The sequence below is a fragment of the Bos mutus genome, chromosome 1, assembly GCF_027580195.1.
Source record: "Bos mutus isolate GX-2022 chromosome 1, NWIPB_WYAK_1.1, whole genome shotgun sequence".
Lineage (NCBI taxonomy): Eukaryota > Metazoa > Chordata > Mammalia > Artiodactyla > Bovidae > Bos > Bos mutus.
In genome coordinates, this window is record NC_091617.1 from 151,752,697 (window position 1) to 151,766,650 (window position 13,954).

Genomic DNA, 13,954 nt, shown 5'->3' on the forward strand with positions numbered 1-13,954 from the left:
AAAGAGAAATTCTCTTTGGGTTCACAGTGCACGAATAGAGAGTTGGGAAGGAGAAAAAGATTCTTTAACAGACAAAACAGGCACCGGGGGATGCTGCTCTCTTTGGACGTGACCAGCGTAAGAAAAGACTCATTAGTGAGAAGAGACCTTGGGCTGTTGTCAAATCGAATTTTGCTGGAAGAGGAATGGATCGAGGTCATGTGTGCATGGAACCCACATGTACAGTCAAGCAGTGGGGCCCCTCCTGGGGTCTCGCATTTGGTCCACAACCCAGACGGGAGAATGGCTTCTTTGTGTAGACAAAACACTGAAGCCTGCAGCATGTGGGGATGGGAAGAGAGAAGGTGACCAGGCACCGAGCCCTGGATGGAGCCCTAGACGTCCCCTCTTGCAGCCCAACGGGGAATGGGTGAGGGGTGAATATTTCTGTGTCTGTTGGAGGGGGGTTGTTGTTCAGTGCTAGGCACTGGGTCCCTGAGGGGAGGGGTCTGTGTAGATATAGGTCACGGGACTGGGAACCAGACTGGATGGAACAGGGGTGGAATCATTGCTAGGGCATCACTAACACCAGGAAAAGGAGCAACCAGAGTGGGAAGACAGGGAGCAGAAGCCCCCAGGATCATCTAAGACTTAAGTGTGGAACTGTCCTGAGAACCAACCCGACTTATCTGAAGAGATTCTTCAAAGTGACTGTATTTTTTTAAAATTTATTTATTTTTGACTGCACTGGATCTTCACTGCAGTGAATGGGCTTTCTCTAGTTGTGGCGAGCAGGGGCTACTCGCTAGTTGAGCTGTGCCGGCTTCTCACTGTGGGGGCTTCTCTTGTTGCAGAGCCCAGGCTCTAGGGCACACGATCTCAGTAGCTGAGGTGCACAGGCTTAGATGCTCCACAGCATGTGAGATCTTCCTGGACCAGAAATCGAACCCATGTCCCCTGCCTTGGCAGGAGGATTTTTAACAACTGAACCACCGGGAAAATCCACGACTGTGTTTTAAATGGCGACTACCTCAGTGGTGTCCAACCCTTTGCAACCCCATGGACTGTAGCCCATCAGGCTCCTCTGTCCACGGGATTCTCCAGACAAGAATACTAGAGGGGATAGCCATTTACTTATCCAGGGGATCTTCCCAACCCAGGGATTGAACCTGCTCCTGCATTGCAGGCAGATTCTTTACCGTCTGAGTCACCATGGAAGCCCCAATAATCATTTGGGGTACCCATTTAATTCAGACTTTGATAATACCAAAATGTGTCTTTATCATCTAGTGATCAAGCCATCAAGATGCCTCCCTCCCCAGCTCCCTGGCCCTAGCAGCTCTGGCTTGGAGGGGGCAGCTGGCTCACTTCATAATAGAAAGAGCACCAGTAGCTGATACATGGACTACTCGGGGCCTGAGACCCTCCAGGAGGCCCTGAGATTTCACGAATGATGTTTCTCGCAAGCACATTTGTACCTCTGCCTTTCCAATGTCGCAGATGTGATGGACTTAAGTACACATTTATTTCAAGATCCTCTGGGAATTCAGTTTATTTTTTGTCACGGTAAATTCTCTTCCCAGGTGGCACAGTAGTAAAGAATCCGCTTGTCAATGCAGGAGACGCAGGTTCGATCCCTGGGTTGGGAACATCCTCTGGAGGGGGAAATGGCGACCCACTCCAGTAGTTTTGCCTGGAAAATTCCATGGATGGAGAAGACTTGGAGACTGCAGTCCAGGGGGTCACAAAGAGTCAAACACAGCTGAGCACACACACTCACACACACATAAATTCTCTTTGGGCACTATCAGTGTGACTTGTATGATATGAGAGTGTGACAGGTGTTGTCAGGGCCTCGTCTTTGTCCCTCTGTGTGCTCTGTCTGACTTCCTTCCACCTGAGGGGCCACCCGCCCCACCAGCCTTCAGGCCAGAAGTGCCAGGACACTGCACCTGGCCCTGGTTGCCCTTAAGTTCTGACTCCATGGAGTAGGTGTATAAATACCCCAGCTCCCTCCCCGCTTAGATGGGATAATTCTGTGTGTGTTCTGCAAGTTTCCCCAAGTTTCCTTGAGGAGTTAAGCCCAATGACCAACCATGAGAGCTGGTTCCACAGTTCACCTTGTATCATTCCTGTAACTCCTTTCCTTGCTACCTGTGAGGAAATGATTCTAAGAGCCAATCATAGAGTGTCAGGGAGGTAGTTTCCTCACCACCAAGCAATTCTCTGCTACCCCAGCTGGGTGTCCTACAACCTACTACCTCCCTGGGCTGTGTGCTCAGTCGTGTCCAACTCTTTGCGACCCCATGGACTGCAGCCCTCCAGGCTCCTCTGTCCATGGGATTCTCCAGCCAAGAGTGCTGGAGTGGGTTGCCATTGCCTTCTCCGAACTATCTGCCTAGATAATATCAGATTCCACAGGCTAAGGGCTCAGTCCCACGAGACTGCTCCTATGCTACATCAGAGGCCAGTTGTAAGAGGTAGGACCCCAGGTTACCTACAACTGCTGTCTGATTTGGCTACAGATCAGAGGTACCCATGACACCCCCTGCCTGTCTGATTAATCTGCTAGAGAGGCTCACAGAACTCAGGGAAACACTAAGTTACATTTACCAGCGTGTTAAAGGACATGATGAAGGATACAGATGAACAGCCAAGAGATACGCAGGCTTGAGGCAAGTGGGAAGGGGCAGAGTTTTCACGTCATATGTTCATCAACCCGGAAGCTCTCCAAACCCTGTACTTTTGGGATTTGGGGATTTTTATGGAGGCTTCATCATATGAGTATGATCCATCTTTAATTCCATTTATAGCCCTTCTCCCTTCTCAAGAGACTGGGGGTGCAGGGCTGAAAATCCCCAGCTTCTAACCACAATTTGTTCTTTCTGTAACCAGCCCTCATCCAGAAGCCCACCCACTTAGAACAAAAGACACTCCCATCACCCAGGAAATTACAAGGGTTTCAGGAGCTCTGGGCCAGGAATGGAGGGGAGAGACCAATATACGTATTTTCTATTATCTCACAATTGTTTTTTTACCTCTGAAATAATAAACCACATGCCTCCAGTCTCAGTCTCAGGATCTGCCTCCAGAAGAACCCAAACCAGACAGGAGATGTCTGAGCAATCTCCCCTTCATTTTTCATTGAGGTTTAAATTACATAAAGTACACCAATGTTAAGCAAACAACTTGACAATGATCTCTATTTGTATATCTCTCTGTAAACACCACTGAGATCAAGCTATAGAATATATCTAACTCCCCAGCAGGCTCACTCACCCACGCCACTCTCAAACCATCCTGAAAAGTAACTACTCTTCTCACTGTAGATCTGCTTTGCCTGTTCTTGAATTTCACATAGATGGAGTCTCACACTGTGTACTCTTTAGGGTATGACTTCTTTTGTTCAACATTATGCTTGTGAGATGTTTTTGCCTTTAGAAATAGTTTGCTAGTTTTTGTTGTTCGGTTGCTAAGTCGGGTCTGACTCTTTATGGCCCCATGGACTGCAGCACTCCAGGCTTCCCTGTCCTTCACTATCTTCTGGAGTTTGCTCAAATTCATGTCCAATGAGTCAGTTATGATATCTAACCATCTCATCCCCTGCAGCCCTTTTCTCCTTTTGCCTTCAATTTTCCCCAGCATTCTGTTGTATATATATCAGATCATTTACAAATTCATTTCAACTCTTAGTGGACATCTGGGTTGTTTGCTACCTTGGGCTATTGTGAATACAGCTGCCATGAACCGTTTTGTGTGTGTTTTGTGCACCCAAGTACCTGCATCCTTGGGTGTATGTGCAAGAGTGGATCCACTGGGACAGAGAGCCTGTGGGTTTAGTTTAGTAAACACTGCCACACGTTTTCCAACGTGGTTGTAACATCTTACGTCTCCCACTAGCAATGTGAGACTTCTAGTTGCTCCAATCTTTGGCAACACTCGGTACTGTCAGTCCTTTAAATTTTAGCCAATCTGGTAATTCTGTGCAAAAAAAATTTGGCCATGGGCTTCCCTGGTGGCTCAGTGGTAAAGAGTCTGCCTGCAAATGCAGGAGACATGGGTTCCATCCACGGTCCAAGAGGATCCTACATGGCACAGGGCAACTCAGCTCGTGTGCCACAACTACTGGGCCTTGATCTAGAGCCCGGAACCACAACTACTGAAGCCCGAGTACCCTGGAGCCTGTGCTCGGCAACAGGAGAAGCCACCACAGTGAGAAGCCTGTGCTTAGCTGCCTTGAACTACATGGTGTCTTCCTAGATCAGGGACTGAACCTATGTTCCCTGCCTTGGCAGGTGTATTCTTAACAACGAGAACACTAGGGAAGCCCCACAATGGGGCTCTGAAGGCACATTGCCCGGGCTGGGTCTCAACACAACTCTCCACTGACACGCACATCAGCTCAGCAGACAGGGAGAGGTAGTTTTCAGCTGGTTCCTCCACTTTTCCCACCCTTCTCATGTTCTTTTCTCCTGCAAGCCCCTACACAAAACTCCTCCGCTCTCAGAGGCTAGAAAGTTCCCTTGCATGTTAACATGTGGGGATCCAGGTGAGAGAGCAGTCAGCTCAGCAGGGTTTTTTTTTTTTTTTTTGGCTGCACCCCATGACATGTGGGATCTTAGTTCCTGACCAGGGATGGAACACTGCACACTCTTCAGTGGAAGCTCAGAGTGTTAATACCTGGATTTCCAGGGAAGTCCCAGCTCACCAGATTTGAAAGGGGCAAACTATGAATTCCACCCTACCAATTCAGGAAGGCCATCCCCTCCAAGGCTACCCCACACTTTGCAATGCCATTAGATGGGGTGAGTGTGCTAGCCCTCCACTGAGTCTGGTGCTCTGAGTCTCTGGTTCAACCAGTCACTGAGGAAACTTCTAGTATCCTAAAGGGGTGGGCAGAGAGCAGATATTCCAAGACAAGGTGGGTAGCAGGCCATTCGGGTGAAGAACCACAAACATGCACTGGAGGAGCGGGCCTGCAGGCCCCACCACTCCCGCACCTGTCCTCCGGTTTCCAACATGGCACAGCACCCTCGCCTTCAGAAGTAACTGCCTGCCCCAAGTCCTGAGCCTTTCCACAGGTCTGAAGGGATCATTTTGTCTCTTACGACGACCCTCCCACCACCTCCCTCCAGTGGGCAGGGGCCATCTTTCTCCCTCCTGCTAAGTCAGGTACCATTTTTCCAGTCAGTATTCACCTCACAAATTCTTCTCTTCTGATGCTTCTTCTCCTGACCTTTTTGTCCTTGGGAGACACTCCTTGGTTCTCCTGCCTTTTCTGCCACTTTGGAGGGATGTGAGGAGGGTGTAGCGATAAACACGTCTGCACTCCAGCCCAGAGGTTCACCCATAAGCACACCTACACGACCTCCATGTCTAGGGACACCCAGGCTGGCTCCTAGATGGAGGAGGCCTTCCTCCTCAGGCGACTTAAGGGCCAGGAGTGGATGAGAGAGCGAGCGGGGGTTCCTGGAGGCCTGTTCTCCTTGGAGGTCAACCAGCACGCTAACGTGCACACTTATCTGGGTTACACCCCTGTTGTGTCACAGGGCAGCCCAAGGCCAGGAACCAAGCAGTCCTTGCCAGTCAGCAAAATGACAGGGCTGTGTATTTGTTGGGAAAGAAGAAAGCATGGGCGTGGCCAGGGCCCTTGAGGACTGGGCGTGGTCAGAGTGACAGCTGCCTTGGGCGTGGTCACAGCCAATGAGGACAGGGCGTGGTCAGAGTGACAGCTGCCTGGGCGTGGTCACAGCCAATGAGGACAGGGCGTGGTCAGAGTGACAGCTGCCTGGGCGTGGCCACAGCCAAGGAGGAGTAGAGAGTGGTCAGGGAAACTCAGTTGGCGCCTTCTGTAGAACAGGGCTGCTGTCCAGCTTTGGTGTTATTTTCACTGTTTCAGAAATCGCTGCAATTAACTAAATTAATTAATTTAGATTAAATGAAATTTAGCAAATACAATGCAATAAACTTTTCTTTCAAGGATATATCAAAATTGTAGTCTTGCCCTCTTTTTGAGTTCTAATGTTAGTGCTCCCCACTGTGTGTGTGTGTGTGTATTTAAGAAAGAGAAAGGCTATTTGGCTGTGGAAAAAGTGTAACTAGACTCTGACACTGAAGCCCAAACTCTCGTCTTCCAGAAGACTAGGAGGTGGCAGCTCTCGCCTGGGTCCTCCCCTTCACGTTCTTCCAGTAAAGACCCCCACCCCCCACCTCAGCTTGGCCCCTTCTTTGTCGCCTGTGCGTGTGTGCGTGCTGATAAGTTGCTCAGTCTTGTCCAACTCTTTGTGACCCTGTGGACTGTAGCCCGCCAGGCTCCTCTGTGCACAGGGATTCTCCAGGCAAGAAAACTGGAGTGGGTAGCCATGCCCTCCTCCAGGGGATCTTCATGTCTCCTGCATGGCAGGTGGGTTCTTTACCACTAGCACCACTTGGGAAGCCCACCAGGTTATTTCAATTTCTCTCTGGCCTCCCGTGTCTCCACATGTGAGGTTTTGCCCGGAAAAACTCTTCTCTCCCTTCCCCCTTCCCTGGTGAACTCCAACTCCTCCTTGAGCTCAGGTGTTGCTTCCTCCTGGAGCACCCCCAGACCTGCAGGCAGGTGGCCACTCGCTCCAACTGCCTCTCCTCTGCCTCCTGGCCCTGGGGCCCCATAACTGCTCTGACTCACCCCAAGGCCCTGGGTTCTGGGGAGGCAGAGACCCCTCCGCACTAATCCCTGCAGGGTCCCTGGACCGTCATAAGCACTCTGCGAATACTCAGGGAAGGAGCCAAAGAAAGAAGGGGTGGAATTCGTCATGCTAATTCTGCATTTCCTCAGCTCGAGTCCCGCCTTTCAAATCATATTCAATCTCTCATCTGTTTCTTTATTAAAAAGTGTTATCACGGAAATTTACTCGAGCCATTGTCATTTCCTTTCCATTGACTTGGTACGTTGGCCCCAAAATAACTCTTTGAGTGAGTGATGAGCAAAGCCATTAGGTAAAATTAATTGGAGTAATTAAAAGCAAATCGTTTTCCTGGGAAAACCAGGTTTTAAGAGCTGGTGCAGGGCAGCTCAGCTGGGGAGTGGCGCTCCTGGGGTTTACGCCGCCCTGCTCTCGGCTTTGTGCCCCGGCTGCTGGTGGTTCTCACTGGTAGCCGCTATTAGTGGCGGTGACACATTAATTGAACCTCACTACTTCCAGGTGTGTGGCACACTCCGGGGTCACCAGTGCAGTGGGGGCGGGGGGTGGTTCATGTGTATTCAATTACAGCTGCAAGATGAAGGAACGCAACATGTCATACGTTACAGTGTCGATTACCACCCCTTACGGGGCTGCCCACAAACTAAACCAATCAGCCCCCTTCCCTGTGGAGCATGTTCTGTTTGGGCTGGAAGCCCTATAAACCTTGTGCAGCGTCAGGGAGAAACAGGGGGGACCCAGAAAGCTGAGGGGGGAGAACCTAAAGGGTTGGAAAATTCATCTTGAAAATTCAGGTGTTGTTCCCATTGTTTTGAGATTGCGCTATGGGATGTTTGAGTACGTATGATTGGAAGCCACGGTTGCATGAAGAAATCCATTCAAGATAATGTATGGCTGGTTTACTCGGCTGTACAGCAGAAAATAACAGCATTGTAAAGCAACTATAGTCCAATAAAAATTGAAAGAAAAAAAGAAAAAGAATACAACCATCCACAAGAGGCCCAGGGGGTGCTGATGAAATACACACCACAACGTATAGCTGAGGGGCTTCTTGGGTGGTGCAGTGCCTAAGAATCTGCCTGCAATGCAGGAGATGCAGGTTCAATCCCGGAGTCAGGAAGGTCCCCTGGAGTAGGACGTGGCAACCCACTCCAGTATTTTGCCTGGAAAATTCCACGGACAAGAGGAGCCTGGCAGGCTACAGGGCATGGGGTCACAAAGAGCCAGACGCAACTGAGCAACTGAACACACACACATACTCATGTATAGCTGAGCTATCGTAGGAGGCGAATTTATGAAATCTACGTTTTGAATGCTTTTTATTTAGCATTTATGAAGATGTGTGCTTATGAACAATTAATTAATTGCAATTAATATAATCTGATATATTAATCTAAAATTGTGCAAGTTTGATCACCAAAATGTGAAATGCATTTATGGAAGGAGAATTTTTTAAAAGAATATTTTCCACCTTCTCTGACTGTTGTGAACTGTAACCAAGCCTTTTACCCTTTAGATTTATTCTGAAGAGCATAAGGCCATGACACCCTATGACTTCCCCATGAGACCCTCTTTGTGTGGAATTTTTCTTTCCTTCCTTCCTTTTTTAAAAGGAGGCATTTTTCTTACAAGCCAGGAACGGTTATTATAATTAGTATTTATTACACCGTCTTCCTTCCCCGAACTCGCAGTGATCAATCATGTTTACCCCTTCAGCACTGCCCTGTATGGAATAAGTATTATCCCCCTTTCTCATAGCAACAAGAAGAGGGTTAACAGTCTCATTCAAGGTCACCTGACAAATTATTCTGCATTAGAAACCACGATTGCTTAAGCCCCACCATCACTTAGACAAACAAGCCATGTTTTTACTCTCAACCCTTTCATTTTGGGGTGCTGGTAGCCCTCTTCCTGATGTTGACCTTGGTGTCCATTCATCAGTCACCAAGTACTTGTTAAATACCCACTTTAAAATGTGTTAATTGTAGGAATAAGATTATTTGGTTGAAGGAATACAGATTAAATTTCAAACCTCAAAACCACACTGAACTCTTATTACTAAGAAAAGAGGTAATTGTTGGTACTGTTTAATTTAATGCCCATTTCTCTTCCTTTTCTGCATCTCTTTTTCTAGCCCTGACCTTCTCAAGGCCTCTTGCTTACTAATGTTGCTTTCTCTTACAGAATTTTGACATTGGCTGTCAAATACACAGAATTTTGACATTGGCTGTCAGACAGAATTTTGACATTGGTTGTCAATACACTGTTCAGTGTATTTGAAACACATTCAACCATTTTTGAATTACAAAACTGGTCATATGGTTCAACTCAATACAAAACTGCTACGTAGGTTTGTGGCTTCTGTAGTTACAGTCAAACTGAACAATACCTGAAAAAGAATTTTGAAAAGGTGTGGTGCTATATCTAAGGTATGTGCTACTGTTTTTATTGTTAAAGGAATTATCTACTGGCTTCTGGATTTAATTGCTAGTTTACTTATTGTGTTCAGATGCCCAGTCGTGTCTGACTCTGTACCCCATGGACTGTAGCCCGCCAGGCTCCTCTGTTCATGGGATTTCCCAGGCAAGAATACTGGAATGGGTTTTGCCATTTCCTTCTCTAGGAGATGTTCCTGACCCAGAGATCAACGCTCCCCCCCCACCTCCACCTGCACTGCAGGCAAATTCTTTACCACTAGGGCCACCTGGGAAGCCCAAGTTTACTTACGAGAGGCCTCAATTGGCTTCTTTTAAAAGGAGCCCTGCTCTTCCCTCTTTTTGTGGGATGGTGAATGGGGCCTGGCCAAGAAGGAGCACAGCTGGGCTTGTGATCTTGCGAATTCTTCCAGGAACAAAATTAAGATGAAATCCCTGTTGTGGATCAGCCTACTTCAGAGGAAAAAGAGAGTGAGAGAGAGAGAGTAGGTGTGTCCAAAGGGCAGGCCGTCTGCCTGTCCCCCTGACTCATCGACCTTGATCTGACCATATTTTCATCACAGCATGAGAGTAAAACTCTTTTGCTCATGACCACATCTGTATTAATTATTTAACAATAGTACAAGGTGTAGCACAGGGAGCTCAGTTTGGTGCTCTGTGATGACCTAGATGGGTGGGAGGGAAGCAGGGAGGCTTTAGAGGGAGGGGATATATGTATGCAAATAGCTGATTCACTTCATTGTACAGCAGACACTAACATAGCATTGTAAAGCAATTATACTCCAATAAAAAAGTAAATAAAAATAACGCCAGGCTAAGAAGAGAAAAGGTCTGATGCTTTGCCCTTGATTGGGTTTTCTGGCTGAGCTTGAGCAGCTAAAGAAGATTCAGCCTCAGGCAAAGGGGCTGGGAGCAGGGTTTCCAAGACCATCCCTCTGGGGCCATCCAGAGCCAGCAAGGTGAGCTGGCAGGTGGGGCCCACGGCCTGATGTCCCTGCTTTTCTGAGGACATGGACTTCAAGGGGTAACTGGTGTGACTGCATGTCTTAGTCAGCTTGGGCTCCCAGGCTTCAACAACAGAAATTTACTTCTCATAGTTCTGGAGGCCAAAAGGGCTGGGCAGCTGGATTCCTGGTGAGAGCCTATTTCCCAGACTGGAGAAGGCTCCCTTCTTGCTGTGTCCTCATGAGGCAGAAAGAGAGCGAGAGCAAGCTCTTTTGTGAATATATTTGGTTGTTTGCTGCACTGGCTCTTAGTTGCATCGCGCGAGATCTTTATTTGCGGTGCACAGACACTAGCGGGCTCTCTGGCTCAGTAATTACGATGCAAGGGCTTAGTTGCTCCAAGCCATGTGGGATATTAGTTTTCTGACCAGGGATCGAACCCACACCCCCTGCATTCCAAGGCAGATTCTTAACCACTGGACCACCAGGGAACTCCCTGTGACTCTTCTTGCTGCTGCTGCTGCTGCTGCTAAGTTGCTTCAGTCATGTCCCACTCTGTGCGACCCCATAGACAGCAGCCCATCAGGCTCCTCCATCCCTGGAATTCTCAAGGCAAGAACACTGGAGTGGGTTGCCATTTCCTTCTCCAATGCATGAAAGTGGAAAGTGAAAGGGAAGTCACTCAGTCGTGTCCAACTCTTAGTGACCCCATGGGCTGCAGCCTACCAGGCTCCTCCATCCATGGGAGTTTCCAGGCAAGAGTACTGGAGTAGGGTGCCGTGCCTTCTCTGGTGACTCTTCTTAAAAGGGCACTAATCCTATTCATGACGGCTCCACCCTCATGACCTAATTACCTCCTTGAAGTCCTCCTTCCCAATACCTCCACACTGGAGACGGCTTTCAGCAGATGAGTTTGGGGGCGGCAGGGGGACGAATACAGACATTCAGTCCATTGAGCCATGTGAACCAGGCGGTTTAATGAAATCAACTGAATGGACTCACGAACAGTCTCAACCTCTGTCTCCTTCACAGTCTCAATTCAGGAGCCCTTCCCCCTGCTCTTCAGCATGTGCCTCTTTAAAACAACCTGTCTTGGTCCAGTTTCCCTAAGAAATTGAGCCTAAAGCCAAGATTCAGTATTAATGCTTTTTTATGGAGGGGAGGTGTAGTCTCAGGGCAGTGAGTGAGGGAAGGGGGAGTGGAGGCAAGGAGGGTGGGAAGCAAGGTGTCGATGTGAAGACAGAACCACAGTAGTCCCCTGCATACAAACAAGTTCTGTTCTAAGAGCACGTTTGTTTAAGTCCAACAAAGTTAGCCTAGGTACCCAACTAATACGGTCGCTATATAGTACTTCACTCTACAAGTAATACGTAAAAACAGTTCAGTTCAGTTCAGTCGCTAAGTCATGTCTGACTCTTTGCGACCCCATGGACTGCAGCATGCCAGGCCTCCCTGTCCATCGCCCACTCCTGGAGCTTACTCAAACTCATGTCCATTGAGTCGATGATGCCATCCAACTATCTCATCCTCTGTTGCCCCCTTTTCCTCTCACCTTCAATCTTTCCCAGCATCAGGGTCTTTTCCAATAAGTCAGCTCCTTGCATCAGGTGGCCAAAGTATTGGAGTTTCAGCTTCAACATCAGTCCTTCCAATGAACATTCCAAAAAACACATGAAGAAAGCATTTAAATCTTACAGTACAGTACCTTGGAAAGTACAGTGGCACAGTACAACAGCTGGCACACAGGGGCTGGCGTTGAGTGAAGGGGCAAGAAGACTGACTGACTGACTGGAGGAGGGGGGGAGGTGGGAGATGGCAGAGCTGAAGGATGGTCAGCTCTCGGAGACGGAGGGCGAGCGGCAATGTCACTCATGCCTGACGCTGATAGAACTCGCATTCTCGTCTGTGAAAGTTCACAACTTGAAAGGCTCGTAGGGAACTTACTGTAGTGGGTCAGCCCACGTGCTTTTCAGCTCTGTGGGATGTCACTGTTTCTCAGTCCAGTCCCCTGGATGGAGAGAGAGAAGCCGCTCATCATGCCTCTGCCTCTCATCTCCTCCTTCCCCTTGGTCTATGACTACCCCTTGGGGAGCTAACTCCCCTCTACAACCAGTTGCCACATGCAACTCCTTCCCTGTCAGAGAGGAGTTCAGCCCCTGGGCCCTGCAGTGAGCATTTCATCTCTCTCTCTCTTTTTTTTTTTTCACTGAGTCCATAAAGCTGAAGCTCCAATACTTTGGCCACCTGACACGAAGAGCTGATTCTTTGGAAGAGACCCTGATGCTGGGAAAGATTGAGGGCAGGAAGAGAAGGGGGTCACAGAGGATGAGACGGTTGGATGGCATAACCGACTCAATGGACATGAGTTTGAGCCAGCTCTGAAAGATGCTGAAGGACAGGGAAGCTGGCGTGCTGCAGTCCATGGGGCCGCAAAGAGTTGGACACGACTGATTGAACAACACCAGCTTTATGAGTTAAGTCTTAGCTGCTGGCACTCTCGAAGTGTTATTGAATCTGATTTTAAGTAACAAAAATAAAGGCATTTCTAGATTTGACTTCCTCCTTCAGTGATCTCTTCAACGTTTTATTGAGAACTGAGAACTTACTATGGCCTGGCTCCATGCTGGGTGCTTTCTTTTCTTTTTTAAACGGGCCACCCTACTTGTGGGATCTTAGTTCCTGGACCAGGGATCAAACCTGCGCTCCCTGCATTGGAAAGGCAGAATCTTAACCACTGGACCACCAGGGAAGTCCCTCTGGGTGCTTCCTTAAGTTGTCTTATTCAGAACTCACCATGATCCTGTGGAATAAGTTTATAACCTCTGTTTCATACAGGTTAGGTAATGTGCCCAGTCAGTTCACGCAGCTTTTAGGCAGCAAAGTTGGGATTTTTTCCCCCAGGTTTCTGACTTCAAGTCCATTGCTGTTTTCCTGGCCATAGAGCATGAGGAAGAGAACACGGGTGGGGTGAATATCCTCTGGGCAGTCACACCATTTGTGAGGGTGTGTTAAGACATCTGTTACTTAAGCCTCATGAAGAATGAGCCTCCGTCGCACAGAGGTGATCCAAAGAACAGATGACTTAAAATCTAATCTGGTGCCTGCGTTTGACTTTTTTTTTAAGTATTGATAGATCACTGCTCTTCTTAGGTTTTGGTCAGTCAGGGTTAAGTGGGACTGTTGTGTTGGGATTTGGCAGCCCAGGTTTGCCTGATGGAGGTGAGTGAGGGTGGAGGGTAGTGTGGGGATAGGGAAGCTTCCTGAACCCATAGAGCTGGATAGGGGAAACCTGGAGGTGACCAGGCAGAATGAGCTTGGAGCTATCATCTGTGAGGTCTGTTCTGAGAGCTGGGAGGCCACCTGGGGATGCAGAGCAGGGGTGGGCAAAGAGGATTCCTGAGACCCCAGTGGGACATCACAGGGAAGAGAGAGGCACCTGCAGTACCCAGGCAAAACCGAGACCCCAACTGGAGATGAGTAGAGATGAGCAAGCATTCAAGGGATTTAGACACACTTTGAAGACCTCCTTGCAAGACTGTGTCCATTCCTAGATGCTGCTCAGCTTCAAGAATTAGGAGATGAATCTGAACAGGGATCAAAATGCACACAGCAGGAAGCCCTTCTGGGGGAAATGGAGAGATTTGCAGAAGGGTCTTCAGTGCACAGTGATTTGTGAACCAACCCAGCGCAGGAGGTCAAAGCATTTACACCACGCACTCTACCTCCCTCCTCCCCCAGTTTTTTTTGTTTTTTCTCTAAAAACAGGTATTTCTGTCAGCCAGTCCTTATCAGAGCCAATACATGTTTTGTCCTAGCCAGGGGTGCAAGTGTTCTCATATCAACCACATTACAAAGAGCAAGGAGTTTCATCCCAGTCCATCTGAGTGCATTTGGAATGTCATGTCTGAGTCAT